General features: G+C 38.2%; 1 pseudogene; it reads right to left on the bottom strand.

The window, feature by feature from the left end:
* Positions 1-3,126: 3,126 nt before the first annotated feature.
* Positions 3,127-14,830, bottom strand: LOC129737556 (uncharacterized; annotated as a pseudogene).
* Positions 14,831-18,432: the final 3,602 nt, after the last annotated feature.

Raw genomic sequence — 18,432 nt, 5'->3', positions numbered from 1 at the left:
GGCAACTACCGGTTGTTCTTTTCTCCCAGATACACCGACTAAGTATGCTGAAATCGAAGGCCGAGATGATTCGAAGATGTGGTTCCGAACTGTCAAGGATGAGCTCCGTTCGATGGAAACCAACCAAGTATGGCAGCTGACGTCGTGTCCGAAGGGCGTAAAACCACTCCATTCCAAGTGGGTTTTCCGCATTAAGCTAGATTCTGGTGGCAGGCCGGTCCGATACAAAGCGCGATTGGTTGCCAAGGGCTATCTTCAGAAAGCAGGACTGGACTACGAGGAAACATTCGCACCTGTGGCGAAGCTGGCCACCATTCGTGTTGTTCTGGCGGTTGGTGTACACCATGGTTTCCAATTTCATACCATGGGAGAACAAACGGCGTTTTTACATGGAAATCTCACCGAACAGATTTTCATGGCGGTACCTGAAGGCGTGGAAGCAAGACCAGGCCAAGTCTGCAAGCTGCTGAAGTCTCTCTACGGACTTAAACAGTCCCCCCGGTGCTGGAACGAGAAATTCAACAAAGTTATCATCGATATGGGTTTTCTTCGCTCCAGGCATGACTATTGCCTGTATACCAAGATGGACGAGGGCGATGAGCTGATCATTATTCTTTACGTAGATGATTTGCTTATTGCTGGCAGAAAGGGAGCGTCAATCAAGCGATTAAAACTTCAGTTGGCATCGAAATTTTCTATGACCGACTGTGGATTGCTGCAAAACTTCCTGGGTATGAAGGTGGATTATGACCAGCAAAAAGGCACACTGGAATTATCGCAGGAGGTGAACCTTTCCAAAGTCCTCCAGCGGTTCAGTATGGAGAATTGCAATCCTGTTAAGACGCCGATGGAGAAAGGTCTTTCCCTAGATCGAAATGGATCCGAAACACAGGAGCCGTACAGGGAACTACTGGGTAGTTGTGTGTCCGTCCGGACATCTGTTACTCGGTTGGTTATTTGGCCCGTTACCAACAACATCCAACCACAGTCCACCTCAACCATCTGAAGCGCGTCGTCCGTTACCTCCAAGGTACACGAACATGGAAGTTGCAGTTCAAACGTTCATCCTCAAGTCCCCCGTTGATTGGATACGTTGACGCAGATTGGGCATCCGACTCCGAAGACCGGAAATCTATCAGCGGTTACTTTTTCAAAGTTTTCGGTTGCGTCGTAGCATGGTGCAGCAAGAAGCAAACAACGGTGGCCACTTCAAGCAGTGAAGCAGAATACGTTGCCTTGAGTAATGCGGTAGCCGAGGCTCTTTGGCTCCGAGGCATAATGGAAGATTTGCGAGAACCTGGAGGACCTGTAACAATTTTCGAGGACAACCAGGGGTGTATGTTCATGGCAAAGAATTGTGAGACCCGAAGAACGAAGCACATCGACGTGAAGCATCACTTCATCCGGGACCATGTCGCAAGCGGTGTCATCTGTATCAAACCAGTTCGAACGCAAGATCAACATGCAGATATCTTCACCAAGGCCCTGGATTCCGTCCGGTTCTCTCAACTCCGAAGTTCCTTAGGATTGACCGTTTGAGAGGGGGTGTTGAGATCTAAGCAATCGGCAATCTGTAGCTTGAATTTTTTCACTTTATTTAGTCAGTTCAATTCCAAACTCCAAACTGCAAAGACCCCAAATAAAAAGCTCTAGTTAATTTAACTGCGTTTTTTCATTACGGACCACAAACTACAAGAGTATCGAATCAGATACTGCTGTTTTTTTCTAACACTTGCTATCTACCCACCCCCATCATCACCTGTCGCACATTAATCTACTTCTAAGGTCCTCTTTTCGTTGCCCTACACTTTTCGTCAATTCAGCCATATTCACTGACCGATGCATGGTAGCCCATTGGATATGGATAGGAGTATTTTTCCTTCTTATGTAATATTTCTTCGGACATTCTTAGAACCTCCATAGACCGTAGAAGCCACTCATCCCTTTTCAGCATTCAATCAAGAAGCAAAATAAACTCAGCAGGCCTGGTTTGAAGGTGTTGAATTCGATTTTCTGACTTGCTTCTCGCTCTCGCACTTTTCGGATAGAACGAAGCTTTTATCGCTCAATGTTTTCAACACACACACTGGCTCACTACTTAACGAAAATTTAGGAAAAATCCCACCACACGAGGCAATTAGATGAAACTAAAACTGCTTTTAGTTTCACTACTCCGTATAATTTTCACCATATTTTCTGTTTTTTCGCTGCACAGTATCTTCACTTTTACTCTACTTTACTTTTTACAACATGAAACCACAGTTTTCAACGACAAATCAAATAATTTCTAGACACCATTCAGTTGACACAACTTTCTCCACAAGGCAAGGGTTGCCATCCAGTTGACGGTACCTTCACAATCCGACAAAATTACATCGCTTCTTGGAAGATATCCGGTGCGTTCGTAAGCCCAAATGGTAGCCGACAATATCTTTAGAGCGCTTCACCAGCAAAAAAAAATCGTGAGGTGCCTTGAACCTTCTTCCAGTTCAATGCGAAAGAACGCGTTTTTCAAGTCCAACGTGGAAAATTTGTTGCTCCGTGTAGCTGCAACAATATCGACTCAAACGTCGGCATCTTGAAAGGTGTTCTAAAGATAAATACACTTGTTTGGACCACGCAGGTCGATTACGAGGCGGATGACATGAGATCCGATTTTGTCAACAACCATATTTTCTTGCTTTCTTGGTGCATTTTGTGCTACCTGTAATGATCACATCAAAATAATACAATACTTAGTTTTCTTTATTGGAAATTTCTATTTTATTTATGAAACTCAACCGTCAAACAAAATTGATGTTTATTCTTGTTAAAAAGAATAAAACAAAATTCCCACACAAGGTAGTATTAAAGGTCAATTTCATTTACCTCCACAGATTCCGATTTTTGATCCACTTCCTGAACGATCTTAGTCGGCGGTTCCATTTCTTCTCCAGTCCAACAAGGTCTGGTAGATTCTTGCTTCACCGGAGTTGGACACGCGCGAACAAGGTGTCCCCGGATATTGCAATTGCGACAAACCTTGTCGGTTTGCACCCTATTATCCAACTTACTTCGTTGCGGTAATATGTATGCCCTTGAGCCGAAATGAGCATCGAGTCGAGCGATTGCATTTGAGTACGGAAACTATTTTTCATCGGGCATTCCTGGCTTCGAGGTAGTGCCGTCAAGCAGGTCGAATAGCGAAGAGCCAGCATTGATGCGGAAATTGTTCATGCGGGTTGGCTCATCTCCAGCCTGAATCAAGTTCATTGAAGCTTCAAAAACTTGCTTCCAGTGTTGAAAGGCCCAAGAATTTATTTCTATCTCCCCATCAGACGGTAGGCAGCCAGGTATGTTGACACTGCTAAGTGACATGTTGTTAACTGTCATCAGCAGTGACTCGTTTGAGCTGGCTGGTTCCTCCCGTACCTCACTCGATCTCGCCTGGCTGAACGCGTTTTCACCATTATCCATGGAGACCACCATCAGGCTCAGTTCTTCTTTTTCCTTGCGGGTCCTTTCGAGTTCCTCTTTAAGTTTGGACAACTTTTCGTTAAGTTGCTGTTTTGTAATTCGTTTCGAAATCCTGTCGAACAATAAAAGAATATTTCGTCTTGATTTCATTTCTAAAGTTCAATTTTCTCAACAAGACTATTTCTCTTTCAGAAGAAATTATTTTTAACTCCTGGCTACCGCCTTTTCCATCGGGGTCTTTATCATCAATGACCTCCGCCTTTCCAATTGGGGTCTGTTTCTCAAAAAAAAAACCACCGCCTTTTCAATCGGGATCTATTTTAATTGAAACCCCCGCCTTTCTTATCGGGGTTCAATAATTTTGTTTTATATACTTACTTTTTTAATTTTTCCGGATTTTTGGTTCCACTACTGGCTGCGCCATTGTCGTGAATTGCTGGTGGCAGCGGTTTCACAAGTTGGCCCGCCTCCGGCAAACGCCGCATGAAGCGAGTAATGGCCTCTCCCAACCCAGTTCGCTGCTGCCGTTCCGCACTCGGCCCTGCTGCGGACTGCTGCTGTTAGGATCCTTTTTGCTCCATACTTCACGGCTTTCGACAACTGAATGAGCTCGCGCGAGGATGGTTGGTTTCTTATATAGCTTTCATGCTTCATACGACTTTCATGCTTCGACCAATCAGGATCAATCAAAAAGGAGAAACAGCGAAAAGGAATTCTAACAGGGAAGTCAGCGAATCATGGGTAGCAAGGGGCAAGAAGCAAACGGGAAAACAAATCATACCAATCAAAAACTTTTAATTTAAATTTCTTTGTTAGGTATATTATTCTGAATATTAAATTAAAACTAATTATTACAGTTTGATATTTCTGAAATCGATGCTCTTATGAGCAACAACTAGTGCTTTTAGTGAAGGTTCGCATCGAGGTCTGCATCAAGGTCCGCATCAAGGTCCGAATCAAGGTCCGCATCAAGGTCCGCATCAGACCGCATCAAGTTCCGCATCAAATTCCGCATCAAGGTCCGCAAAATGAGTGCCAAACTGGAGAAGACCGGAAAAGGGATCAGCACTAATGCCGATCTGAGACGTGGTGTGTCGGCAAAACAAGCCACAAATCACGACAATGGCAATAAACCAATATTAAACTATAATAATTAGTTTATTGTACCTCCTGATCTTTATCTCTACAATATTCAGGCGCCCATAAATCCAATAAAGAATTCGAGATAAGTCAAATCTTGCTCAGATATTGTGTAAAACTTCCCGAATTTAGCTTTGGTTTCTTCAGATTATTTGCAAAATATGAATGTATGCAGTACCCTTATGTTTTTCTTTAAAAACATTTTTGACAGAAAAAAGGAAAATTTAATTCGAGCAAAGCTAAAAATAATCGCTTTTTTCATATTTTATTCGGCCAAATTTTGGTCGGGCTGAATAGATGAGAAGGTCAATATTCGGTAGAGACCAATACCGTAATTTATATTTGTTACTTGATTTATCGGCCTTATCGGTGAAAAATGATGTCATTCTTAGTAAGAACATACATAAATTATGAACATAAATTATGAATTTTTATAGATGGAAAGAAAGTGGGCTTCCGATTCATTCATTAAGATGTAACAATTCGTTTCAGCACTGGTTTGATACTTATTCCTGTATACAGCTCATTTTCGGAGTGCAACAGCTAGACCATGCGGCCAATATTAAAAATGAATTTGGGATCGAACGGTCAGGTCGGAAAACAAAGCGGTGTGGGATAAAGAAAAGGACTGTAACCTTTAGCAATGCGAACAGTCACTTTCGCCATTTTGCGTACGAGTCCCAGCAGCCGAGAGACAACAACGTGGAGCGATTTCACCAATGCCTCTTCGAAGCAACTCAAGCTGCAGAAAGTGTGGCAGCAATCGACAGAAGCCTGTATAATTATTGGCTTGCAACAAAAGGACTGTTGTGCGAGCAAATGGTTGCAGCTAATCGCACATGGAATTATATTGGCGGGTATCAGGCTGCGCTTGAAAAGATCAATACGAAAATTTTATGTTTCGAGTCCCACCACAACTCCAACCGGATGAACGATTTACGGATAACGGTGGGTAACCAGGCAAAATGCCACTTTTTCAAAGGAAAGCACTACTTATACAAGTGTGCTTCTTTGAGGCCAAACTGGATCCGAACGGTTGGAGTTTGTTAAGGCAAAACGACTATGCTTTAATTGCTTCAGTTTAAAACATGGCATGAGAGTATGCGAGCAAAAGGGTCGTTGTATGTTTTGTTCAGCTACTCACAAAAGACGGGATCAGGACTAGCATTTGGAGGTTTTTCATCAAGCATCATCCTGGATTAAGTATCAGGACTCTCTAACGCAACTCTGCATCACACACATACAAGAAAATCAGTCTTAGAACATTGTCAGAAAATCATTCAGTATTTTGTCGGAAATCCATTCAGCAACCCAGTCAGAAACTCATTCAGAAACCTGTTGGAAACTAATTCAGAAACGTCGTCGGAAAATCATTCAGAAATCTGGTCAGAATACATTGTTGGAAAACATTCGGAAGTGGTTGTCGGAAAAACATTCAGAAAACAAGTCAGTAACTCAGTCAGAAATGAGTCAGGATGAAATATTTGTTTGAGTCAGCTTTTATGTATTTTGTATGTCCGTTTTTTTAATTTTGGGTATGTGTCGGAAGAGCTTGGGAACTGGTGAGTTCGGCTCATGTCAGATATTGGTTGTCAGAGAGCTTGGAATTGGAACATTCAGCTCAGTATTAACAGTCGGAAGCAAGTCAGCAAATGGATCGGCATCAGAGCGCTGATCGTGGTCAAGGGCATCAGATCAGCGCCCCGAGTTAAAGCCAAATATTTTTGAAATGTGAGCGACAAACAAGAAAAGTGATTCTTCCCTTTCCAAGCACTTAGGCATCTACCAAGACTACAACTGGACGAAGGCGGACAACCAGACAGGTTGCAACTATGCGAGGATGAGAAGAGCAGTGACAGCATCCACACAGAGATCGGAACCAACGTAGGTTGACGGCGAACGGCAGCTCAGCACTCCGCTACGTGCAACGAGCGCAGGTCATCATCATGGTCGAAGCGAAGGGGTTCATCGCGGTACTGTACACCAACACTGGCACAACAGTATAACAGCGGGAATTTTGAAATGCGTACGTCCCGTCTCCTTTCAAGGCGGGCGGCATGTTCTGGAACGAACAAATCAAAAAGGCCAGTAATAACATAGCGATGCTGCGCGCATTTACGGCGGTAATGCGCGTCAAAATCATCGGCTTTTCCTTGGCACCGAAGAGGGTTTTCCGAAAGGTCCAGCCAAAGTCAGCCCAAGGCTTGGCCTCTTTTCCCTACAAACCACCGACGAAACAGGTAACCAAATCAGCGGCCCGGGAGCGGCTTTCATCATAAGCCGACGATGGGCACAGTGAGGTCTATGTGCCATAGTCAGATGCCCAGAGCCGCAAGTGTTTGTCAAAGTCCATAATTGTAATTTAGTTTTTAAGTCGTAATACAATCCACTTAGAAGTTTGTAATGTTTCGGAATGTGTGGTTTTTATTCATCCAAAGAAAGGTCTGATGCTATCGATCCAAGCCATCAGGGGCGATCCTGTACATGCTCGCCCACACACGATTCAAACATATTTCGCGCGATCACAAACGGTTTCTGGCGAAAACAGCAACAGCAACTAAAACAAAAAAAAACACCTCCAAGCCGGCTGGGCCTTAGTAAATGGCCTGAAATTTGTACAAATAAGTAGCACCATTCATCATGTCACAAAGGGTTTTTTGTACAAAATATTTCGATCCCGATCGATTTTACTCAAACCGTTTGCACGCTCATTCAAGCAGTGCCATACACGATGCAAATCGTATTTACAGCGGTAGAATTTTATCGCATCTGTACAAATTTGGTGTAGTCTATAATCTATAGGTTAAAAGTGTTTAATTTGTCTTTCCCAAGTTCATTTGCACGAATCGGTTCAATCGGAACAGAGACCCATTTGAAAATTCCCCCCTATTTTCCTTCCTTGGTGTTCGATTTCCTTTCCAATCATCCACAAGCCCTCCGGGCTCCGGGGGGTGAATCGAGATAAAACGTTCAAACACTCATTTGCCAATCTCTTTGCATTCAGGTCGTACCGTGTTTATTAATGCACACTCACACCACACCGCCATCAAATAATCTGCTCCGGGCGTCCTCCGTTAAATTCTGGCTCCATCATTTTTCCGACTGGAAGGAAGGTGTTCATGCACAGATAATTGGCACCAAACCTTTCCGAAATTTAGAATTCATTTTCCGAACGGTGAATTGCTATTTGTCTGTCTCTGTTTCTGGTGCTGGTCTGTCTGCTCAGGTTGGGAGTAGCAAACTTATGTAGTTGGAACCATCCGGATCGATCCATAAAGATCGAAACTTTAGCTATTTTGAAATAGAGAAAGGCGTCGATAAACAACTGGAAAACCGTAACCAGCTGGGTTTGGTCAGCACAGGTGGGCGCTTCAGGAGGATTGTGAATGAAAATTTCGATCGTTTGATTCAACGATATTAGGTGTTCAGTTTATTCGACCAGTAAATTCATCCGACAAATAAACGAACTGAGTTTCGTTCAAATAGCTTCGGCTTATCGGAAACTATCAAATCGATTAGGTACGGTTAATGTACGCTTTCCTGGTTTGTACTTTTTTCATCGTTATTGCTCAAATGAAATTTGAAAAAAGAAAGAGTATGCCGATTTCTTTACCCCTGAATGTATGCGTTCTCCCTCCGTGGGAATTCTCATAATCGATATTGAAAAAAAAGACTGGTGATCGAAAAATTACTCACTAATAGATGTTTTTTCGAGTGATTGTTTCAACAGTAGGGTAGAAGCACTAGTTATTGAACAGTTACCAGATATTGAACATTAGTGAAACATATAATATACAGCAAAAAATTAAACAAAAATCATTGTGCCATTTTTAGGTCCTTGCTCCTCTCAAAAGTTCTTAAACAATTTTGAACTTTAAATACTTAATGACTGAAATTCATGCGAAGATTGATGTTTGGTGTATTAATACTCGAATATTTATTTATTTATTTATTTATTATTAAATCAACAGATCATATATTGATCCAAATGATATTTTAAAATTAAAAACTAACAACAAATACAAATCTACACTGAACTTAGAACACTAAGAATTCTTCTTCGGAATAAAACCTTCAAAACGTCAAAATCAAAATGTTCTGAGAAGCGGTTAAAAGTCTTGATGACGCCAATTATTGCAGAGTTGGCCCCAAAATTGTTTAGTCTAACAGGAACGAAGAGCTGAAGATCCCGATTCCTCAAACCACGAGGTCGGACGCTAAGTGGAAGAACTTCCAAAAGTGCAGGAGAGTCGATTCTTGATGAAAGCAGATTAGCGACGAAAGAAGCACGAGTGGCGGTCCTGCGGGCTTGCAGCGTGTCGATGTCGATCAGGCGGCAGCGGCTTTCGTAGCTGGGAAGTCGAAAAGGGTCTTGCCAGTTTAAGTGTCGAAGGGCATACCTCAAAAAACGTCGTTGGATGGCTTCGATGCGATCAGAGCCGTTTTGATAATATGGGCACCAAACCGCAGAAGCATATTCGAGGATCGATCGAACCAGACTGCAGTAAAGACTCTTCAGGCAGTAGATGTCCTTAAAGTCCTTCGTCATGCGGAAAAGAAGACTCAGGCTTCTGGAGGCTTTGTCAACGATATAGTTGGTGTGATTCTTAAAATCCAGCCGCGCGTCGAGGATCACACCAAGATCTTTCACGTGTTGAGCTCGAGAGATTGCATCGTTTCCAAGGAAATAAACGGCTGAGAGCGGGCGTCGTTTGCGGGAAAATGATATTACTACACATTTATCACGGTTTAAAGGTAGGCGATTGGCATCACACCAGGAGGCAAAGAGGTTAAACTGGTTCACATCCTCGGAGCCATTGATAGAGTAGTACAGTTTCAAGTCGTCGGCATACGCCAATTTTGGTCCATCGAGGAGTTGCAGCACGTCATTGAAGTAAATTAGGAATACTAACGGCCCTAAGTGACTTCCCTGAGGCACGCCTGATGAAGCTGAGAACTGCCTGGAAAAACAGTTACCCGAATAAACGTAAATGTTGTAATAAATGGATATGGTTGTGGGAGGACTATAATTGTTGTTGAGGTACCTACTCGATTTTTCCAGCAGTTTTTATTAAATCAAAAAGGCGTTGAAAAAAATAATAAAAAATCGACGTACAGTCCCCCCACAATCATGGGTCACACACAATTATTAGTCACCGATCATTAGAACTGCTGATATCTACTAAACCAAAAGAAATTATATCATATTATTATTTTTAGTTTATCGACAATATCATTAAAATGCATTAAAAATATTATTTGTGGGTTTGATAACAGTAAAATAGCTGTTTGAATACTTTTTATCAAAGGCGAACTATAAGCTGTGGAACTATCGCATAAAATTCCAATGTTATAAGGTTGACATCTTAAACCGTTAAGCCCCTTATGCGGGTATTTCAAAGATTCCAACCAAATGAATTGGTCCCATATAAGCACAAAAGAAGAGTTTACATTTTCCAAATAAAACTGAGCGAATGAAATGTGAAAATTCAATAATATTTTGCAAAATAAAAGTGACCCATAATTGTTACAGAATCCACCAAGTTCCACACAATCATGGGTCACTTTTTCGCAAGCAAAACAAAACATTTCTTGGTTGCAAGCTCAACCCAATTGCCCCTTGAACGTATACTAGCAAAGAATGCCCCTGAATGTTTGCCAGAAACTTGTTGATTTTCATATTGATATTCGGGTGTTGCCATGGACTTCTATGTGACTAATAATTGTAGGCAATATGACTAATAATTGTTACAAGCTTCAAGTTTGACCCATAATTGTGGTTTTGAAAAACGTTGATTGTTTCGGTAAATTATTTTACTTTTCAACAAAATTGGAAGCAAAATCATGTTTGAAATCAAAGGGGGAATATTTAACGACTGAAATTCATGCAAAGCTTGATGTTTGGTCCACTAACATCCGAATGAACGAACATTTTGTGGTGAAATGATACGTTAAGTGACTAATGATTGTGAGGGACTGTACATTGAAATATGAAGAATCGATTGAATGCTTAACATATTAATCTCGTTAAAAAAGGCATTAAATTTGATTATTTGATTCTGGAAATTTCCTATGGCTTAGGAAGGAGATAAGCAAGAGTTTTAATTTTTGATTTTATAGCACTATTCAAGTTCGTTGTTTTTATTTATTATTATTTATTCGAAAAAAAATTAAACAATCCCAAATGATTACTATACCAAAACACAAGCTTAAACTGTTGCTTGGGTAGATATGATAGTGGAAAAATATTGTTTCTTTTCGAAAGCATTTTTATTTGCTTCCAAAATTTGTCTGAAACCATCTGCAGAAGCAAATTACTAACTACCGAGAACCAACATAATAAACTTACAACGAAAATACACATCGCAGCGAAACTTGATAAGAAAAATATTATCATTTCCAGAAGCACAGTTTTGCCAATAGTCCATTTCCGTTCCGTATTTTTCTTCTGCTATTCGAGAAACGATTTCCAGCTCCCACAAGCCAAGCCAAGAATCGGCGGAAACATCATCGATGTGGGTTTCGGGGGAAAAATTGACTGGAAAATGGGAATGCTCGAATGCATGGTAAAATGATGCTCGTCGGCCCAGAAGATGATTTCATTGTAAGGCAAAACTAATGCGGGCAGACTCCATGCATGGGGAAAGTTTCGCTTCCGCCAGATCGGATAGGTGGTTCTCAAATCAACATCTAGTAGCAGTTTTAACGAATTAGAACCTCGAGAACTGAATATCAGGGGCATCATGTAACACTTTTCAACTTCAATCGCTTCTAAAAACTTAATGTCCACAGATTATAATACCGATTGTACATCACAAGTTTTAAGGTTGATGGGACATCAAATTGACGTAATCAGAAAAATTATTGGTTCACCAGTTATTTTTTAATTTAATAAAACATGCGATTTTCACCCTACTAAGAAAAAGGGGTAAGTAGCAAAGAAACTTAGTTTTTAATGAAAAATCAAATGAAAACTTTTGAAAATTTTTAGTTTTTGATATATTTGTAATGTCATTACGTATAAAGCACCAATTGTAATAATTTTTGGATTTCTTCGAATTAAATTTTACATTTTTTTTCTGTCAATGATGTTTTTAAAGAAAAGCATAATGGTGCTGCATACATTCAGGAGTAAAAAAACACTAAAAAGTTCTACTAGCTGAAATAAAAAAAAAAATATTTGTAAGGATGATATTTTGAAATTAATAAACGCGTGATGCAAAACAATCATATTCCAGCATATGGAAACGAGATTTTAAAGGTGAATTTACAGATCATCTGTGGTGAATCTTTGGTTTGCATTTTGATGCATTTTATCCTACACTGGGAACTGAATTATAAAAATATTTATTTTAAAAAACTTTGGTGAATGTTTTAAAAACATTTTTACACCAACAGTGTTGGTAAGGTACAGGATAATAAAAGCAATCAAAAGTTTGTAGGTGATATCATTAAGACAATTCGCCATACTGGGTAAAGTTTTTCACGGCATCGAAAAATGTAAACATTTGAAAATCTATTGCTCGATTTTTTTTTTCAATTTTCTATGAGAATCAATACAAATGTTGCATCTTACCCTGCGGTTGCATGATGCCCCGTTTGACGGTATTTAGAAAGTACAAATTAACACACCTAAGCTTGGTTTCCGATGTATTGAATATTATGTTTTAAAAAAGGATTTTTCTGAGAATACTACGTAATGGGAACCACTCTTCTTTGGTTTTGAAAATTCTGCTGCAACAACCATTCTTCAGCTTATGCTTACTCACCCAGTGCTGGGTTTAAGATATTTTAGCCAATCGAGCGGAAGTCGCCTGGCGAAACCGTCATATTTGCTGCTAATGTATGTTGTTGTACACTCTGCTGACGTTAGTATTTCTGAGTCGCATAATAAACTTAAATAAATTAATGGAGATGAATTGTTTTTTATATCCGTGAAAAAATATATTCCTAGCATTCAAATCTTTGTAAAGGACATATTAAATTTCTAGAACAACTTAAAGTGCAGATTATATAGCATGTATGTTTTTTATTTTAGAAAATTATGAAGGTTCAGTTTGCCAGATTTTAATCTTGTTGAATTGTCGCTCTGGATGTCACAAATTAAAAAAAAATCATAAAATAATATTATTGTTATAGGGAAAGTGGGGGTATAACTAGGGATACCATACGTATTTACTCTTTCAAGAGTACATGTTCTCTTTTTCGATCGAGAAATGGACGTACTCTTCTTTTTGGGAAATTTTTCCAAATGTACTCTTTTTTTTTTGTTTGTTGTAAGATATTTGGAATGAAAAATCAATGTATTTCTTCCATTTTATGGAGTTGTTTCACATCTTATTCAAAAACTTCGAAAAGAATACAGCTTACATCAAATTACTTTAACTTCTTGTTTTCATAAACATGCATATTTGGGTTTGTGAGTGCGAAAAGCGCCTTTGAGTATGCAAGCAGTAAACAATATGCAGAAAATATAGGTAATATGCTTAAATGCCTCGTACACAAATAAAATGAGCAAAAACATAAAAAAATGTTCGTGAAGAAAATGTACGTGTCAAAACACTCTTTTTGAATTGGATTATTTTATCATGTTTTTGTGGTTTGAGAAAAAATAAAATCCATGTAAGCATCGAGCTATGCGCCTGGATGATATGTAATAAATACCAGAGCAAAAGGATAGGGTTTGTCAATGTATTTAATTTAATTTGAGGCTTCACTTATCCGAAGTGGTCCTTCCTCCGCCTTCTTCCTCGGATAAGCGGGGTTTTACTGTTCACCCTTTTCCTTCTGTTTTGCATACCATTCGGGCGAACAGCTCGATTAATATATGGATCTGGTATCAATTTGATGGCTGGGATAACGCGGGAGCTTAGAAAACCAAAGTTCGGATAAGCGGGGTTCAAATGTATAACGTTTCTCCTGACATTTTTTTAAAAATCATCTCAATGTTCTCTTCTTGCTGTTGCGGGATATCGTAACCCTGAATAAGACTCATAACCACCAAGGAATCCAAAAATCGTTATCCTCCGATAGAATTTGCCGATCAAAACAGAACACAATATTAACGCTTATCAACTTCAATTTCGCTCTCGATAAGTCGTGCATTCCTAAAATTATTTATCCTCCGATCTTGTAAAGCGGGCCACTTTAATTATATGCACTGCAATTCATTTATAATGTCTATGCACAACTTAACGAATTTTTGGCTGTATGTTTGTATTATTGGATGTTTGTATGTTGGATTACTGATGGTGCCTGATTTTATTGCTTCTTCTACAGCAATGCTTACATAAATTTCCTGGTCTGGTTTTAAATGATTTTCGAAGTCCTCAAAAAAATCGTTGGCTTGGGTGATGTAGTTGGCATGACAAATATTTCTTATTAAAGTCATAAAACATGACATTGTTTCTCGATGAATATTTGTGTATTCAGGAGATTCTGATTGGAAAAGACGATTGAGATTGTTGATTAAAGGCAGTATGTATGATAAAAAAAAATATGTTTGGTGATTGGGTCGTGCAGATGATTTAAGATCCTTTTAGCTGTGGCATTTTGGTCATTGTTTGATTGGAATGAAAAAAATAATTCTAATTCTTCAAATCTTTCTAGAACTCTTTTGACAACACTTTCCAAACTCAACCATCGAGTTGCTGCAGGGTGGAGCATTTTAATGGGCTTCAGTTCAAGAATTTCTTGGATCATGCAGAATTCAGAGGCATGCTTTGGGCTTTTGGAAATATAAGAATATATATCCCGTAAAAGTTGTTCTGCGTAGTTCGGCAATTTTTCGCAGGCGTGGCTGGCGCACAGTGCCAGCGAATGGCAAGAACATTTAATGACTACAACTACAATGTCAGGACACTCCTTTTTTAGCAGGGCCATGACTGAGTGTTTCGACCCCATCATGACTGCAGCTCCGTCGGACCGAAAACCCTTTAGGAGTTTCCGGTAGTCTATACCATCTTTCTCGAACTCAGCCACAATAGCGTCGAAGATTGTTTTATGGTCTGCCGCACTGATTTCAACACCTGTGTGGAAATTGAACAACATTTTTCAAAAATATGAGAATCTTTAAATTTTGCTGTCCGGTCATAGACAATTTCTCTCTAGTTTTTTCGGAACTAATGTTTCATTCTAATTTGTTAAAAAACAAAAACTTTAATGAATCGCTTCATAGAATGTTTAGTATTGGAAAACACTTACTCACAAGACCTTTGCTTATAATTTGAGTCATTTTGCTACGCTTTTGTGTCATTGGTGACAATTTTGGTGAAGTAATTCTTAGTGTCAGTTTTGGACATGAGTGTTTAGTGTATACGTAGTTTAGTGATCATAAAATTGATACTCTTCAAATCAGTACAGGAACCAATATTTACAAAAATATATTTTTGCAGTTATTGCTTAAAAACCTTAAATGTCCGGTAGTAGGCAAATTTCCCCTTATTTAGAAGTTTAATTTAGTTGGAACATAATCATAATAAAATGATGTTTTTTTCAGTAAACGGCTTTGGGTGCTTGAGGAGGCTACTGTTTGTCAATAATCATTATTTTGTCATCCAGTCATCCATTTTGTTTAAAGTTTTCAAGAAAAATATCTGCCTACTAGGACTAGGACTACATTTTACGAGATAGTTTTTAAGAAAATATCATCGTTGCACACATTATGCATGCCTATCAACTCTGCGCCTGACGTCTCTTCATTTTTGTTTTTGTTGAGATTGGAAGAATCGCTGTTTCCAAAATTTCCCGAAAAATGAGTTACAAAGTACGTCCAGCTGCTGCTCAACCGTTTGGGAACCATCGGAGGGTTTGAGCAAATTGTTCACCGAGAAAATATGATTAATATATATGATAATGATTTCAGTTTTTTTCAAAATTCAAATTTTAGATTCAAGATAAAAAGTTCAAATTTTAAGTTAAGTTCAGAATTCAGATTCAGAATTTATATTCAAAATCTAAATTCAGATCATTAATGAATTTTCAATCAAGATGACTTTATCTTTTATTAATTCAAATTGAGAGAGATCAGAGACTTTAAATTTGATTGTAAATTTAATTTAAAAATTTCAAATTTTTAATCAAAACGCATTTTAAACAGTTCTGCTGTGAATAACTGATATGAAGTTGTTGCGGCTAAGGAGCGTCAAATGAGGCAACCGTTTTGATAGCAGGGTACACTTTATTTGTTTATCAGCTTCAAAACTAAAATAGAACATTTTGGTAAGTATAATGAATTTTCCCGATTTTGTAAGCACTTACTTAATAGTTCTCGTAAGTTTCAACGCTCTTAAAGCCTTTATATTTGCTCCAAGCCCTATGCACCTAAAGCCTATTGAAAGTAATTCAATTTTATAATTCAGATTGACTAATAATATAATTTTCTAACCTTTCTTTCTTTTCAGGTTTCTTTTAGGTTATTTCTGCCGAATCTCACCGGAGATGGACTACTGTGTGCGACAGTTTTGCTGATTCTTGCTGAGAAGTTTAATTTATGCGCAACACGTAACTAATTAATTTTAATAAAGAATTCGATTTCGCACTCGATCACCACGTTTTGACAAAGCGGAGGGAACTTAAAATGTGCTTTTTGACGTTTGACTGACTACTACAGGGCCAACCTCAGGCGCTGATTGGGGGCGCCCCACAGTTGACCGGGTGGCCAAATCATCAGCTTTAACAGAAGTGAAATTTCAGTTTAGTTTTTACGTACAGTACATAAAAAAACCTGATTTTTTTTTTAATAAATCATCTACAAGATTTTTATTATGGAGTTAATCTTTTAGAAAAAATAAACATATTTGCCGATAGTAAAACATGTAATCTTCACGTACAAAAATAAGCAAAGAATTCTTTATTTTGTCGGTAATTTTTCGAATTTTTTAATATGGCACTTTTTGGAGTCAAATTTCAAGGAAAAATCTTGAATTTAGATCCGAGTTTGCAAGAACCATATTGAAGCCGAAAACATAAATCTTTTTTCATAAACGATGTAATTTCATCAATCGTTGAATTCTTTTAATCTGCTCAAGAGTTTGGTAGCTTATAAATTATAAAAACGCTTGAGTAAGTTCAAAGATTTTAATAACCTTTTAAATCTAGATTTTTTTCTAGATTGTTGAGCAAAAAAACACATTTCTTTTCAAGGCCTCATAAAAATTTCGCTTACCTCGTGAAATCGATACGTCCTGCTTCACAAAATATTTGTGAAGTGTCCTCCCCGAAGCAGCAGACATTTTTCGACAGACACAATTAATTCACAAGCGACTGGTGAAAAAAACACGACTCAAAAACAGTACGGCACGTATTTCAACGTGTACAGAACAGAAGCCACCAAGCCACATTGAAAAGAAAATTCGAATGGCGGACCGGAAACAGTTTTTGTACCTTCTCTTCTCGTTCACATATAGTGCATGAGTGAGACCGAGACGTCTACTTTACTTTTGCGCTTTGATTAGGAAATTTATATGTTCTCTGAAGGAGGAAAAAGGAGTGAAATAACTGTGGCAGAATAATGAAAAAAAAACAGCGCGAACGCCGTCGGTGTACTACAATTCGCGATTTCGAAGCTAATTTTTGACAGGTCGTGTGTGTGCAAGAAAATGTAAACAAACGGATGGAAATACTAGCTTCTAATAAATCATTATTTTCTTTGATTTGGTTAGGATTATCAGAAAATAACGGATACAAATTTGAAGTAGAAGGTTCAGAGATTATTGTGAGCTATAGGAGAAAATGTGTTTGTGCCGTGAAGCATCGCAAATCGACAACAAAAAAGGTAAATTTTTTACTACTCCAAAAACTATTTTGAGTATTTCACATATTTTTGAATGAAAACTCGAGCCAAATGCACATTTTCAATTGTAGTTTGTTAGAAGAGTAGTCAATTAACGTTCCTTTAAAATTTGGGAAAGACCCAACAATTGGTAAGCTAGAAAAACATAAATTTTTGCTATTTTCTATTAGGTTTCCTTCTGCATCTGCATACAATTCAGGCGTAATAATTTTAAAGCTGGAAGGCGGATTTGGATATTTGATGGTGGTTGAAATGAAAAAAAAATATATATATCCTTGGATTACTACACAATTCAAGTTTACTTAAATGCTTTTCAATTGCCATCGTTCAATGGTTATAACATGTTTTGTATTTTTATCGGACCTCATGATCTCATTTTTTTTTTAGGAAATTTTATTGAAAATTATATTTATACAACCACTAGCCGTAGAAAAATTTTAAATTAAAACTTAACATTTTATATTGTCTTAGGCTGAAACTATTCAAATTTTTATATAACGTATTTATTAAATGTTTTTGTTTAAAGTAACAACGAGAAAATCGTTCTTTTATACAGACCAACGAGAAGCGCATAAAGTTTAATATAAAGATATGATAAAAAATAAAGATATTGGAAAAAATTAAAAGTTAATAAAATGGACGAAAAGATTGATTCACATGGGGGCCGTTCGGATACCACGTGGACAGAAAAATGAGATTTTTGACCCCCTCCTCCCCCTTCGTGGCCAAGCGTGAACATTTTGCAAAACCCTACCTCCCTCCCCGAATGTCCACGTGGACAGATTTTTTTCTAAATCTAATTTGTAATAATTATAATTATTATAATTTCTAAAGTATCATATTTATAGCTAGCTTTCAAGTGGTTACTAGTTGCTTAAACTTAAACTGTAAAGCTTTGCAATTTTAAGATTTTAATTGAAACATCTTAATATTTATTCACCTTTAGAAAATATTTTGAAAGTAAGTATGTCCACGTTGACATTACCCAAACCCCTACCCCCCTCTCCGTGGACATTTCCATACTCCTCCCCCCTAAGTTGTGC

Source organism: Uranotaenia lowii, chromosome 1 (assembly GCF_029784155.1).
Source record: "Uranotaenia lowii strain MFRU-FL chromosome 1, ASM2978415v1, whole genome shotgun sequence".
NCBI classification, from domain to species: domain Eukaryota; kingdom Metazoa; phylum Arthropoda; class Insecta; order Diptera; family Culicidae; genus Uranotaenia; species Uranotaenia lowii.
Note: the sequence above shows the minus strand (reverse complement) of the source record. Positions and strands in the feature narration are given on the sequence as shown.